General features: G+C 41.5%; 1 protein-coding gene across 1 annotated transcript in view; it reads left to right on the top strand.

The window, feature by feature from the left end:
* The first annotated feature begins 8,127 nt into the window (after positions 1-8,127).
* LOC138962070 (deoxyribonuclease-1-like) overlaps positions 8,128-13,030 on the top strand; it is a 28,295-nt gene continuing 23,392 nt past the window's right edge. The window contains exon 1 of the mRNA XM_070333779.1: positions 8,128-8,262. The gene's annotated coding sequence lies outside the window, so the exon portion shown is untranslated. The remainder of the gene's footprint in view (positions 8,263-13,030) is intronic.

The raw sequence follows: 13,030 nt of genomic DNA, 5'->3' as shown, positions 1-13,030 counted from the left end.
AGTCATGAGCAATTGGGTTAGATGACAGAAAAGATTCAAAAACGTCAGATTCAGTTAGATGACAGAAAAGATTCAAAAACGTCAGATTAAGTGTTTTGGGCACTGTTGAACAGGAACATTCTCTCCTGTTCAACAAATGTGGGTTCTATTCAAAAGCAACATTGTCACAGATAGGCTAGTGTTACATTTCTGTAAAGTTTCAAAAACATCTTCCATGTTTTGGTTACTGTTGAACAGAGGCATATTTTCCTGTTCAAAAAAGTCTGACACAAATTGTCGTAGTTGTGGGTTAAGGTTCGATCTATACTGTCCTTCAAACGAGTCGTAGAACCGTCATTGTCACAGATAGTGTTACATTTCTGTTTTACATTCAAACGAGTCGTAGAAGTAGTAGTACATTTGCGTTTGGTTGTTTTTATATTTAGTCAAGTTTTGACTAAATATTTTAACATCGAGGGGGAATCGAAACGAGGGTCGTGGTGTATGTGCGTGTGTGCGTGCGTGTGTGTGTGTGTGTAGAGCGATTCAGACTAAACTACTGGACCGATCTTTATGAAATTTGACATGAGAGTTCCTGGGTATGAAATCCCCGAAAAAAATTTTCATTTTTTTTATAAATGTCTTTGATGACGTCATATCCGGCTTTTCGTGAAAGTTGAGGCGGCACTGTCACGCCCTCATTTTTCAACCAAATTGGTTGAAATTTTGGTCAAGTAATTTGGAATCAGCAAATGATGGAGAATAAGATAAACGTAAATTTGGATCGTTTTATAAATTTTTATTTTTTTTTACAATTTTCAGATTTTTAATGACCAAAGTCATTAATTAATTTTTAAGCCACCAAGCTGAAATGCAATACCGAACCCCGGGCTTCGTCGAAGATTACTTGACCAAAATTTCAACCAATTTGGTTGAAAAATGAGGGCGTGACAGTGCCGCCTCAACTTTCACGAAAAGCCGGATATGACGTCATCAAAGACATTTATCAAAAAAATGAAAAAAACGTATGGGGATTTCATACCCAGGAACTCTCATGTCAAATTTCATAAAGATCGGTCCAGTAGTTTAGTCTGAATCGCTCTACACACACACACACACACACAGACACACGCACATACACCATACCCTCGTTTCGATTCCCCCTCGATGTTAAAATATTTAGTCAAAACTTGACTAAATTTAATATAAAAAGACAACAACAAAAAAGAACAGAGGGGAGCTGAGAAACTAGTTCTATCTGTAGATCACCGTGAAGCTGCACATCAGTGTCCTTATTGATGCTCAGTGTGCACTGAAAAGCATGCGAATGGAGAGCATGGTTGTTGCTTCTCTCCCCTGTTCTCCCGAAGGGAGTTCTGCCAACACGACTCTGGAAACACTGGATGTTGTTTAATTGTGTGTTCCAACTTCCATTCACTTGTTGTTGCAAAAAACTGTTTCCACAGAGGACATTAACACCACCAAGCGTTGGCTCATTACTTTTGTACTGCAGGTGCCTCGTTTGTATGGTGTCTTTCATGTGTCGTACAATGTCCAAATTTTGATACATTTGCCAGGAGCTGTTCATGATTGGGGTCCGTTTTGTGGATGTTCCTCTTTTATGTTTGACGATGCTATTGGAAGATTGTTGCATTTGTTTAATGCAACAAGAGCTATGCCAATGCAAATTGCTCAGCGCTTTTTGAGCATGAAAAATTAAACCTTTGGGTCAAAAGTTGTAATGATGATATAAGTATCATGTGGAAAAACCTCACTGGCAAAGGTATCAAAACGAAATCTAGTTATCACCTGACTGAAAAAATTATTCTAAGCAAAACATCATATAGATGCCTAACAGAACAAGAAAAGTGCGTCAAAGACGGTAAGATGATGCGTCTGAATGCTTGCCAACTCTCGCTTTCAGTTCCGCTAGCAATGCTAATTACTGCACCGCGAAAAGAGAGCAGAGTGCATAAGCTAGCCTCTCCTGCCAGTACATAGCCTCTCACCTATCAAGCCCCATGTAGTGCCTCCTCGTGGCGATGCACGGGCAACTGGGTACCTTTGCGGCCCCAGGCAAAACTACAGAGACTCGGAGGAGGTCTGGCCCCCAGACGTGCGACACGCAGGGCCACCCATGTGTGGATACGCCCTGATGCCCACGAACCAGCCCCCAGCTATGGGTTAACTAGCAACTGAAGGTGTGCTGAACAGTACCGGTGTGACGGCAGACAGGCCAAAGGACACACGCGGTATTTCAGCAACCTTCACAAAGCTCCAACGGCGGATCAGGCGGATGAGAAAAACAAGTTTCCAACGACTGTAAAGGCAGAAGAGAGCGGATAGGCAGGCAGTGCTCCTTAACTTTGCACTGTAAACTGCCTATGAGACGGACAACTCTAGAAAAATGTTGGGTAGGCTGAACTCATCAGCAAGGCCAAAGCAGTCAGCCTGTCCCTGTGGTCTGGAAGACCAGACTCCAGAACATGTCTTAATGACATGCCCCCAACTCAAACCAATCAGAGACAAAGTGTGGCCAGCATCAGTCCCTCTCCGCACCAAACTCTATGGGAGCAGACAAGACCTGGAAGCCACGACGTCATTCGTCTCGCAGACTAAACTGATGGTGTGACGGCGAACGCAAGAAGAAGAAGAAGAAGAAGAAGAAGAAGCAGAAGGCCACTCCAAAATTAAAACGAGGGCAGGGGAGGCTCATCATCCATGGAAGGAAACTCTCCTAGAAGAAGGAAAACTTTGAAGCCAAACCCACGTAGTCCCCCGAAGACGGAAGTACATCAGCCTTTTGGCGGGGAGCAAACCGGATGTATACGCACTCCTCGACAATGGTTGTGTCACTACACATAAGAAAAGCATGTGTATGGGCATACTGTAACTTTATTCTTAGATGTTACAAGGTGTATCATTGATAACATACTTTACACAACATTGAATTATCCAGCCGATTTCAAAAGATTCTTATTTCTCAACACATACAGGAGATAAAGGTGTGATCCATTCAATGATAATTGATATAAACGATGATGGTCAACAGGATTTGATTATGTTTTACTATTGTTAAGTGCCAGCAAGACAACAGCTTGAAAACTTCACTAATCATGTTGATACAACAGACTTTGTCCTGTCATTTCATGAGAGAAGACAGTTAAACATGTGTAACGGGGCTGATGTTAAAAATAGATGTGTGTTCATTCGCAATAGAAATAATGTAAACTATGTAGTAAATCTTCTCACACTCATGAAATTGTACGCTGAAGGCCGTGGCTGTATTTGAGCGATATAACATTCGTGGTTGAAAACGACGTTAAACACCAAATAAAGAAAAAGCAAAGAAAGAAAAGAGAACGACTCAGGCCTGCCTGGCAACAGTCCAAAATTAATTCGTAAAAAATGTACTGTGTTTGACTCCTTTCATGAAAGTCAGTGAAACTTGGTATTTTTTCAAACGGATAGCTGCTTGAGGCATGACTGAAAGCCCCAGGGGCTCCGTGCACTCGGAGTTGACATGTCCAGTAATTTTAAGTCATTGTTGAAATACAGCGCTTTTTGTCATGGTACCCCTCAAAATGAACGCAGATACATCTTCACTTACAACAGATCTCTGATTACAACTTCTTTAATTTTTTAATTTTCAAAAAAATGTCCTGACATGTTTGAAACATTTGGCATTCAATGTGTGGGGGGGGGGGGGTATTTTGTTTATCAACTCTCTCTCTCTCTCTCTCTCTCTCTCTCTCTCTCTCTCTCTCTCTCTCTCTCTCTCTCTCTCTCTCAGTCTCTCTCTCTCTCCATCTCTCTCTTCTATCTCTCTCTCTCTGTCTCTCTCTGTCTCTCTCTCTCACACACTCTCTCTCTCTCTCTCTCTCTCTCTCTCTCTCTCTCTCTCTCTCTCTCTCTTCTCTCTCTGTGAATATTTTTGTCATCCTAAATATGGGGGAGGGTGGCAAAAAGACACGTTTGCCCCCCCCCCCCCCCCTCAGGAACAGCAGCTGCCCCCCCCCCCCCCCCCCCAGTTTCCGACGCCAGTACACTGAGTACATACGCACACACACACCACACATACACACACATGAAAGCTAAATTTATTAGCACATCTCTGTTTTCAGTGACACTTGGTTTTTTATTACACAGCAACCACCAGAATTGTGTATATGAATTATTCAAATGGTTTGATAAAGTGTCAGTTGATATGAACAAACCTCCCCCACCCCCTACACCTAAAAAAAGGGAGTGGAGAGACGGATCAACTCAAACACACATCTGAAGCTGTCGCGCACACAGAAGACGGATCAACTCAAACACACTTCGTTGGGCAGGGGTATACAGTCATATTGTTCCATATCTGACTACATTTCACGGGTTGGTTGGTTGGTTTTTGGGGTTTAATGTCTCTTCAGCAGATGCTAGCTGCTATTCGAGACCGACATTTCACGGGTGAAGCAAGTTTACCTTTAGTAGAGTTTCAGAACAATCATGTAAATTAGTAAGCTTTCAGAACAATCACGTATGAGGGCTTACATGATTACGATGAAATAAATAGTAGACTTTCAGAACAATCATGTAATAGTCACTTTTCAGAACAATCACGCGTAACAAGGGTGCACGTATGGATATGTGTGTTTTGGGTAATGTGTGAATTGATGTGTACATTGTATGTGTTTATATGTTTTTAGAGTTTGATTTTATGTGATGTTATTTTGTACGCGAGCCAATAACAAAATTCTGTTAGTGGTATGATACTGCATAATTGACACGCGAACAAAAAAGAAAGAAAAATCAGTACATCACTATCAATGTTAGTACCGTAAAATCTCTAGCAAACGCCCAGTATCTAGCATACGCCCACCCCCTACTTTTGACCAAAAGTTGTGCAGAGGAGTCACTACCTAGTAAACGCCCACCCCGGTTGTTTGTTTTTTTAATAGAAAAAGGTACCTGATTCTATTGTTATAGTGGGGTTTTTTTAATTTACAAAATATATACAGTCCCAAAAGAAACCAACATTGATTTGAAATGTGTCTATATCACAAACCCAAAATCATCACCATCGCTCGGAAGATCAGGCTTATTTACGAAAATAATTGATATCTGTTATCTTTTAGCGTGCAATCGCTTGACTGAATGGTTAATCCACGCCTCAGCGTTCTTGTTGCTTCTTTATTTATTGGAGTGACTTTCCCGTCTGGTTAACACTCGGTTTGATACATGACGTGTGTGTGTGTGTGTGTGTGTGTGTGTGTGTGTGTGTGTGTGTTTGTGTGTGTGTGTGTGTGTGTGTGTCACTGTGTGTGTGTCACTGTGAGTGTGTATGTGTGTGTGTGTGTGCGCGCGCGCGCGCGTGTGTGTGTGTGTGTGTGTGTTTGCTGAACAATCCACGATCTCTTTTCATCAAAGAAAGTAATTATTCTTCCGAATCAGTCTCACTTTGTGGCGGAAACATCTGCTGCCTCGAAGATATCAACGTTGAAACAGCCAGTCAGACATATCATTTGGAGGCTTTTTGTGCGTTTTACTTGTTTTGTTTGGGGTCGGCCCGCTATTGCGCGGGGCCGCTATTGCGCGAATCTTTAGGGTTAGGGTTAGGGTTAGGGTTAGATTCGCGCAATAGCGGCCCCGCGCAATAGCGGTCCAGCCCCGTTTTGTTTTGTGTGTGTGTTGAAAGAATGGCCCATATCTGTGCTTTTGAAGTTACAGGCTACAATGTCAGGACATAAAGTTTGCAAATGAGCAGAGTTGTTTGTAGAATATATTACTTTTGCAATCAAAACGTTTTCCTAATGGATGCTTACTGCTTTCATATGTCAGACGGCTGTCACCAGAAATAGCTTACGATCCATTTAATCTTACTTGTACTTCTGTGATATCCAAAGATCAAAAAGCACAGCTTTAGTGTGTGTGTGTGTGTGTGTGTGTGTGTGTGTGTGTGTGTGTGTGTGTGTGTGTGTGTGTGTGTGTGTGTGTGTGTGTGTGTGTGTGTGGTTAATCACGCCTCAGCGTTCTTGTTTCTTCAATTCTTTATTTATTGGTGTCTGTGTCTGTGTCTGTGTGTGTCTGTGGTTTTTACATTTAGTCAAGTTTTGACTAAATGTTTTAAAATAGAGGGGGTAATCGAGACGAGGGTCGTGGTGTATGTGTGTGTATGTGTGTGTGTGTGTGTGTGTGTGTGTGTGTGTGTGTGTGTGTGTGTGTGTGTCTGTCTGTGTGTGTGTGTAGAGCGATTCAGACTAAACTACTGGGCCGATCTTTATGAAATTTGACATGAGAGTTCCTGGGTATGATATCCCCGGATATGTTTTTCTTTTTTTCGATAAATACCTTTGATGACGTCATATCCGGCTTTTTGTAAAAGTTGAGGCGGCACTGTCACACCCTCATCTTTCAATTAAATTGATTGAAATTTTGGCAAATCTATCTTCAACGAAGGCCGGGGTTTGGTATTGCATTTCAGCTTGGTGGCTTAAAAACTAATGAGTGAGTTTGGTCATTAAAAATCGGAAACTTGTAATTAAAATTATTTTTTTATTAAACGATCCAAAAACAATTTCATCTTATTCTTCGTCATTTTCTGATTCCAAAAACATATACATATGTTATATTTGGATTAAAAACAATCTCTGAAAATTAAAAATATAAAAAGTATGATCAAAATTAAATTTCCAAAATCGATTCAAAAACTATTTCATCTTATTCCTTGTCGGTTCCTGATTCCAAAAACATATAGATATGATATGTTTGGATTAAAAACACGCTCAAAAAGTTAAAACGAAGAGAGGTACAGTAAAGCGTGCTATGAAGCACAGCGCAACCGCTGCCGCGCCAAACAGGCTCGTCACTTTCACTGCCTTTTGCACTAGCGGCGGACTACGTTCAGTTTCATTCTGTGAGTTCCACAGCGTGACTAAATGTAGTAATTTCGCCTTACGCGACTTGGTTTTTTTTTTTTTTTTTCCCACTGTATTTCTCTGACATTGTTGTATCAATTTATTTCTCGTGTAAATGTGATGACACTTTATCTTGCCAAGGGGTGTATACCTAGCAAACGCCCACCCCCTACTTTTAGCCGAAATCTGTGCGGAGGGGGGGGGGGGTTTGCTAGGGATTTTACGGTAAATGCATTTCTACAGCTGCTATAAGGGTGTGAAGAAGTCAAAGACACAAGCTGTCAGAAACTTGAAAGGGGAAATTTCAAGGGGTATCCAAATTACCTGTTTGTGCGCTTTGATATATATACTTTGTTGAAAACGACACCAATTGCCTTCGTTCAATCACAGTTCAGAGAACGATCATTGCTACGGAACCACACAACTGGCTAAAAGGGAGTGATTAATTGCAGCAAGTATAACAAGTCGCGTAAGGCGAAAATACAATATTTAGTCAAGTAGCTGTCGAACTCACAGAATGAAACGCAATGCCATTTTACTCGTAGCATCGTCAGGCCACCGCTCATGGCAAAGGCAGTGAAATTGACAAGAAGAGCGGGGTAGTAGTTGCGCTAAGAAGGATAGCACGCTTTTCTGTACCTCTCTTTGTTTTAACTTTCTGAGCGTGTTTTTAATCCAAACATATCATATCTATATGTTTTTGGAATCAGGAACCGACAAGGAATAAGATGAAAGTGTTTTTAAATTGATTTGGACAATTTAATTTTGATAATAATTTTTATATATTTAATTTTCAGAGCTTGTTTTTAATCCGAATATAACATATTTATATGTTTTTGGAATCAGCAAATGATGGAAAATAAGATAAACGTAAATTTGGATCGTTTTATAAATTTTTATTTTTTTTTACAATTTTCCGATTTTTAATGACCAAAGTCATTAATTAATTTTTAAGTCACCAAGCTGAAATGCAATACCGAACCCCGGGCTTCGTCGAAGATTACTTGACCAAAATTTCAACCAATTTGGTTGAAAAATGAGGGCGTGACAGTGCCGCCTCAACTTTCACGAAAAGCCGGATATGACGTCATCAAAGACATTTATCAAAAAAATGAAAAAAACGTATGGGGATTTCATACCCAGGAACTCTCATGTCAAATTTCATAAAGATCGGTCCAGTAGTTTAGTCTGAATCGCTCTACACACACACACACACAGACACACACACAGACACATGCACATACACCACGACCCTCGTTTCGATTCCCCCTCGATGTTAAAATATTTAGTCAAAACTTGACTAAATATAAAAAGGACGCTGAGATCCATTGCAGCCTGAGGAAGAACCAGGGAAGTCAGGTCATCTCACTCCACCAAAGCTCAGGTATAACATCCAACCTTTTCTCTCTTCATTTGGCAGTCTTTATTTTTTGAATGCTTCAGTTTGCGACGAAATATGTTCTGTTTTGATTTCGCTGTTGTTTGAACAGAAGACAGTTTCACATTGAGTGAGGACTATTGCTGTGTAGAGATTACTTTCTGGTGGAAATATTGAAAGAAAAAAAGATTATGCCTTTTCTGTTTTGATTTCACTGTTTGTTTTACTGAACATAGAGGAAGCATGTCGCATAACAGCATAATGTAAGTCTCGAATGACTTATGATTCCGTGTGTATTTTATGACATGTGATAGCTCAAATCACCGAACGTTTGAAGGCAATGCGGTGCGGAGTTTCAGAAATGTACCGTTTTTTGTCTCATTACCCGCTAAAACGGATTCAAAAAAGCCTTTAATTGCTTCCGCGAGTCTGTTCGAGGGACCAATATAGGACGTTTTAAATTATTTAAAAATAAATAAATGATATTTTGGTATGTGTTTAAGAACAAAAGTTGTTATGGGCAAGTAGTACTATTTTGTGGTAAAAGTACTAGTTTCTATCTATTGTGGTTTAAGCCCTGTACACGTAAAAGTGACCGAAATTGAAAGAAAAATCATGAAATTGATACCTCAAAAGAGCCTCACGCTCTACCTCAAAGTCTAATATATTCATTTGAACTCGCGTGTTTGTATTTTTTTCTTTATACAAATATGATTGTTCTTTCCAAATACATGCAACATTTGTTCCGTTTTGTGATTTGGTTTATCGATTTTAATGCGGGGACCTTGCTTTTGTGAATTTGATTTAGGTTGTTTCTTGTGTTGTAGGTTTCACTGTACAGACACTGTTTGTTGAATATAGTAGGGGAATGGGTGTCCTTTCTAGTAAATATAACTGGTTTTACAATAAATGGTCTCATAAAAAATCTGTCCTGTTTGATTGACACAAAAAGCAATTGAAATGTCTCTGTTTTGGGGAATAAACAAGAAGTCGTTAATGTGCCTTCATTGTCCTCGTGAAAAAAGATCTACATTTATTTGTTTTACAAACATTTCGCATGTTTCCTTTAATTTAAAACGTATCATTTATTCGCTTGTGGTTTACCAGCAAGCGGCCGAAAATTCCATCAAGCTAAGTTCTTGTTACTAATTGTGTGTCTGTGCACTTAAGAGACCGTTGGGTCGATATATTTGTGATTGTAACGTATTGTTTTGTCAATAACAACGTTCCAATAACTTACCTTTCTTGTTTTTTTATTTTAAACGTATCGTTAAATAAACTTCTCAGGTATAAGTGTCACATGGCAAAATTGCGATTCAAAATATAGAATTTCATGCATAGCCTTCCAGATGACATGCGCAGGTGTGATAAATTCCTCACACGTGATAAATTCCTCCCACGTGAAAAGAATTCATCACTGAAATAGGTTATTTTCACTCGGAAGAGTCGTACAAACGGCGATGGAACTGACAACAAAAGGGCATCCAGGGCCGGACTAGGCGAAGAGGAGGGGGGGGGGGTTGCCAGTGGTGGCCCAGGGGGACATCCCCCCTGGCGGCAGGGGCGGATCAGTTCATTTTATGACTGTTTTTTTTCAAAAGTATATTGTGAAGATATGGGTGTGAAGGCGCGAAGCGCCGAGCCGACGGCGCAAAGCGCCTAGCTTGCTAGGGGGGTCCGGGGGCATGCCCCCCCGGAAAATTTTGAAAAAAAGGATGCAAAATGGTGCAATCTGGTGCATTCTGAGGATGATCATTACCAGTTTCAGGCAGCAGATTTTGTCACTGATTAATACCCCAAAAATTGAAACTCAATGTAAAATAAAGAAATGCATACCTCATTCAATATTTTTATTTTTTGGCTGGGGGGGGTCCGGAAACCCTAGAACCCACCCCCCCCCCCCCCCCCCCCCCTCGTTGTGGGGGTCAGGGGGCGAAGCCCCCTGAAGCTGACGGGTAGGTCATATTCTGAGATAGGAAAATGGTCGCTCCTTGCATGAAACGGCATAAAATAAGCAATAATAATAAAAAAATTAAATAAGTAAGGTACATGTTTAGGCTAGGGGGGGGGGGTTGCGCAACCCCCATAACCCCCCCGGTAGTCCGGCCCTGGCATCTGTCTGAAAAGGGCTTACGCAGGGCTCCCCAAACCATGTGTCCCTGCGTCCTATACGCACTAGAAGCCGAAATCACGTACTAGAAATTCATTGAGGGGGTCCCGGGACGCACTAAACCACTAAAGAATCGGGTAAAGGGACGCACAACATTTCCGCTATCGTGCGTACTGTAGAAACTCTGTAGTCGTCAGTCAATTATAGTGCAAGAAAAAAAAATGCTATTTTCACGCCGGAACGATATGGAAAAAAGTGTATGTGTTCCATTTAACGAGGTATAGTTGAAGTGTCCTCTTCGAATATTCTGATGAACAAAGACACTTCATATATATCACACTATTCGTGAAAACAATGCGTTATATGAACACAGGGGGTTTGGGGACCATGGACTCGTGGGATCTTCTAAAACTCCGCGTTGGGGATCCATGGACCCTCTAAACATTTAAAGTGGGGGTCCCGGGACCCTCTAGGACGGGCGTCCATGGGGAGCCCTAGGCTGTTACGGTACGTGCCTTCCCAAAGAAGGATGGCGACTTCCGGTAACGAACTACAGAAAATAGTTATTCTACGTTACAGTCCAAACTTTGTTTTTCTTATTCTTTTCAAGACTCTCCAGCCATGCAATTAAACCAATCGGGGAAAGCAAGTTGAAGCGGAAAGCACACATTGACACACACACACACACACATACACACACATACACACACACACACACACACACACACACACACACACACACACACACACACACACACACACACACACACACACACACACACACACCATCTGCACCGCACTCTTTTATCTCGACCAAGAACATATATGCCAACCCTCAACCCTTTCACCTTGCAGGAAGAGCCTGTACGTGCCCATTTCAATACTGTACAACTAACTTCGTACTATGGACTTCATCGTGTATACCATACCGGTTTGTTTGTTTGTTTGCTTAACGCCCAGCCGACCACGAAGGGCCATATCAGGGCGGTGCTGCTTTGACATTTAACGTGCGCCACACACAAGACAGAAGTCGCAGCACAGGCTTCATGTCTCACCCAGTCACATTATTCTGACACCGGACCAACCAGTCCTAGCACTAACCCCATAATGCCAGACGCCAGGCGGAGCAGCCACTAGATTGCCAATTTTAAAGTCTTTGGTATGACCCGGCTGGGGTTCGAACCCACGACCTCCCGATCACAGGGCGGACGCCTTACCACTAGGCCAACCGTGCCATATAATATGTGACCCTCCACCACGAAATGAGTCGCATGTCACCTTTGCATGATTTTCATATTATTACATTTTCCTAAAGAGTGTTTTATGCTCTATCCAGTGGTGAAAACCGTTTTAGAAAAGAGCGAAAACTGTTTGAGTTATAAGCCTGTGACTAAGGTGACCCTCACACTGTTACCAGACACTCCCCGGACTTATATTAAGCCCAACGCAGAACCGCGCGAGGTGACATGCGACTCATTTCGTGGTGGAGGGTCACATATATGGTCGACTAGGAAAACAATTAGCCATATGCCGAACACACACACCCACACCCTTAAAGACCAAAGCACAGAAGCGTGGAACGTGCGTACAGAAGGTGTCAGAATACACCTTTCTGTGACCAAATTGTGAAAAGGACAAAGGCCGGCATTGTGGTCAATACTCTGCGAAAAGAACTGCACACCTGTCAACGAAATTTTAAAACTGCAAGAGAAGCATTTAGCAGAAACCTGCACTTCGAGGGGTGGTCCAAAAGCATTGACTAATGGTTAATTTTGCAAGAAAAGTACACTAGATCATAGGTAGTGAACTGACAGGTTAATTTAATTATTCTGTCAAAATTGCAAGGAACGACAATGGCCTGGAATGAGATCAGCAAAACATATGCACATCTGTCAACGAACCATCCACACTGCAGAAGAAGCAGCTAGGAATTAATAAGGCCTGAGGGGGTTGTCCAAAGTTGTTTTATTCAGTACTTTTTTTGTAAACGCCTAAACGTACTTACTCAAAGTCATACTATTTCCCTTTTGCTTATTTTTACAGCTTCTGGAGCGAACAGCAAAGTGCCTTCTAATAAGTTTATGTGGGAATACTTTTGAGGTCGCCGCTGTCAAGGTTTGAAAATCGCTAATTTTTTGACAAAGGACGAACAATAATGGACAAAAGCGTTGGTTTGCCTGAAGGAAATGCAACTTATTATAGTGTACAAGAATGCGTTGGCAACATATGAATCATCTCTTCGAAATCTGAATACTCTCTGTTGGCAATAACTAAATAAACAAAGAAACAACAGAACCCCCCAGATGGACCCGAAGACGCACACTTCACTGCCCTAAAGCAGATTAATAGTTTCTGCACAAGGACCTCACCCGGTACGTCATTATGTCATTGGAAAATCGTATCCCGCACGTAGAACACGTGATCATTATCATAATTACCAAAGGTGTTTTATCACGAAAAATGAGAAAGAAAATGCGATGATAAGAATACTGCATGAAGTGATACTTTGGTGTAGTCTGCTGCATGTTATAGTGACATGGTTCTAATAGATAAGGAAAGTCCTGACCTCACAGGGACCTCGAAACGACCGAGCCGTTATCACCAAGAGGCATGAGCATAGAGTTGTGGATCCGACCCAACAAGTTAAAACACTGTGTAAAAAGC

The sequence above is a fragment of the Littorina saxatilis genome, linkage group LG3 (assembly GCF_037325665.1).
Source record: "Littorina saxatilis isolate snail1 linkage group LG3, US_GU_Lsax_2.0, whole genome shotgun sequence".
Classification (NCBI taxonomy): Eukaryota; Metazoa; Mollusca; class Gastropoda; order Littorinimorpha; family Littorinidae; genus Littorina; species Littorina saxatilis.
Note: the sequence above shows the minus strand (reverse complement) of the source record. Positions and strands in the feature narration are given on the sequence as shown.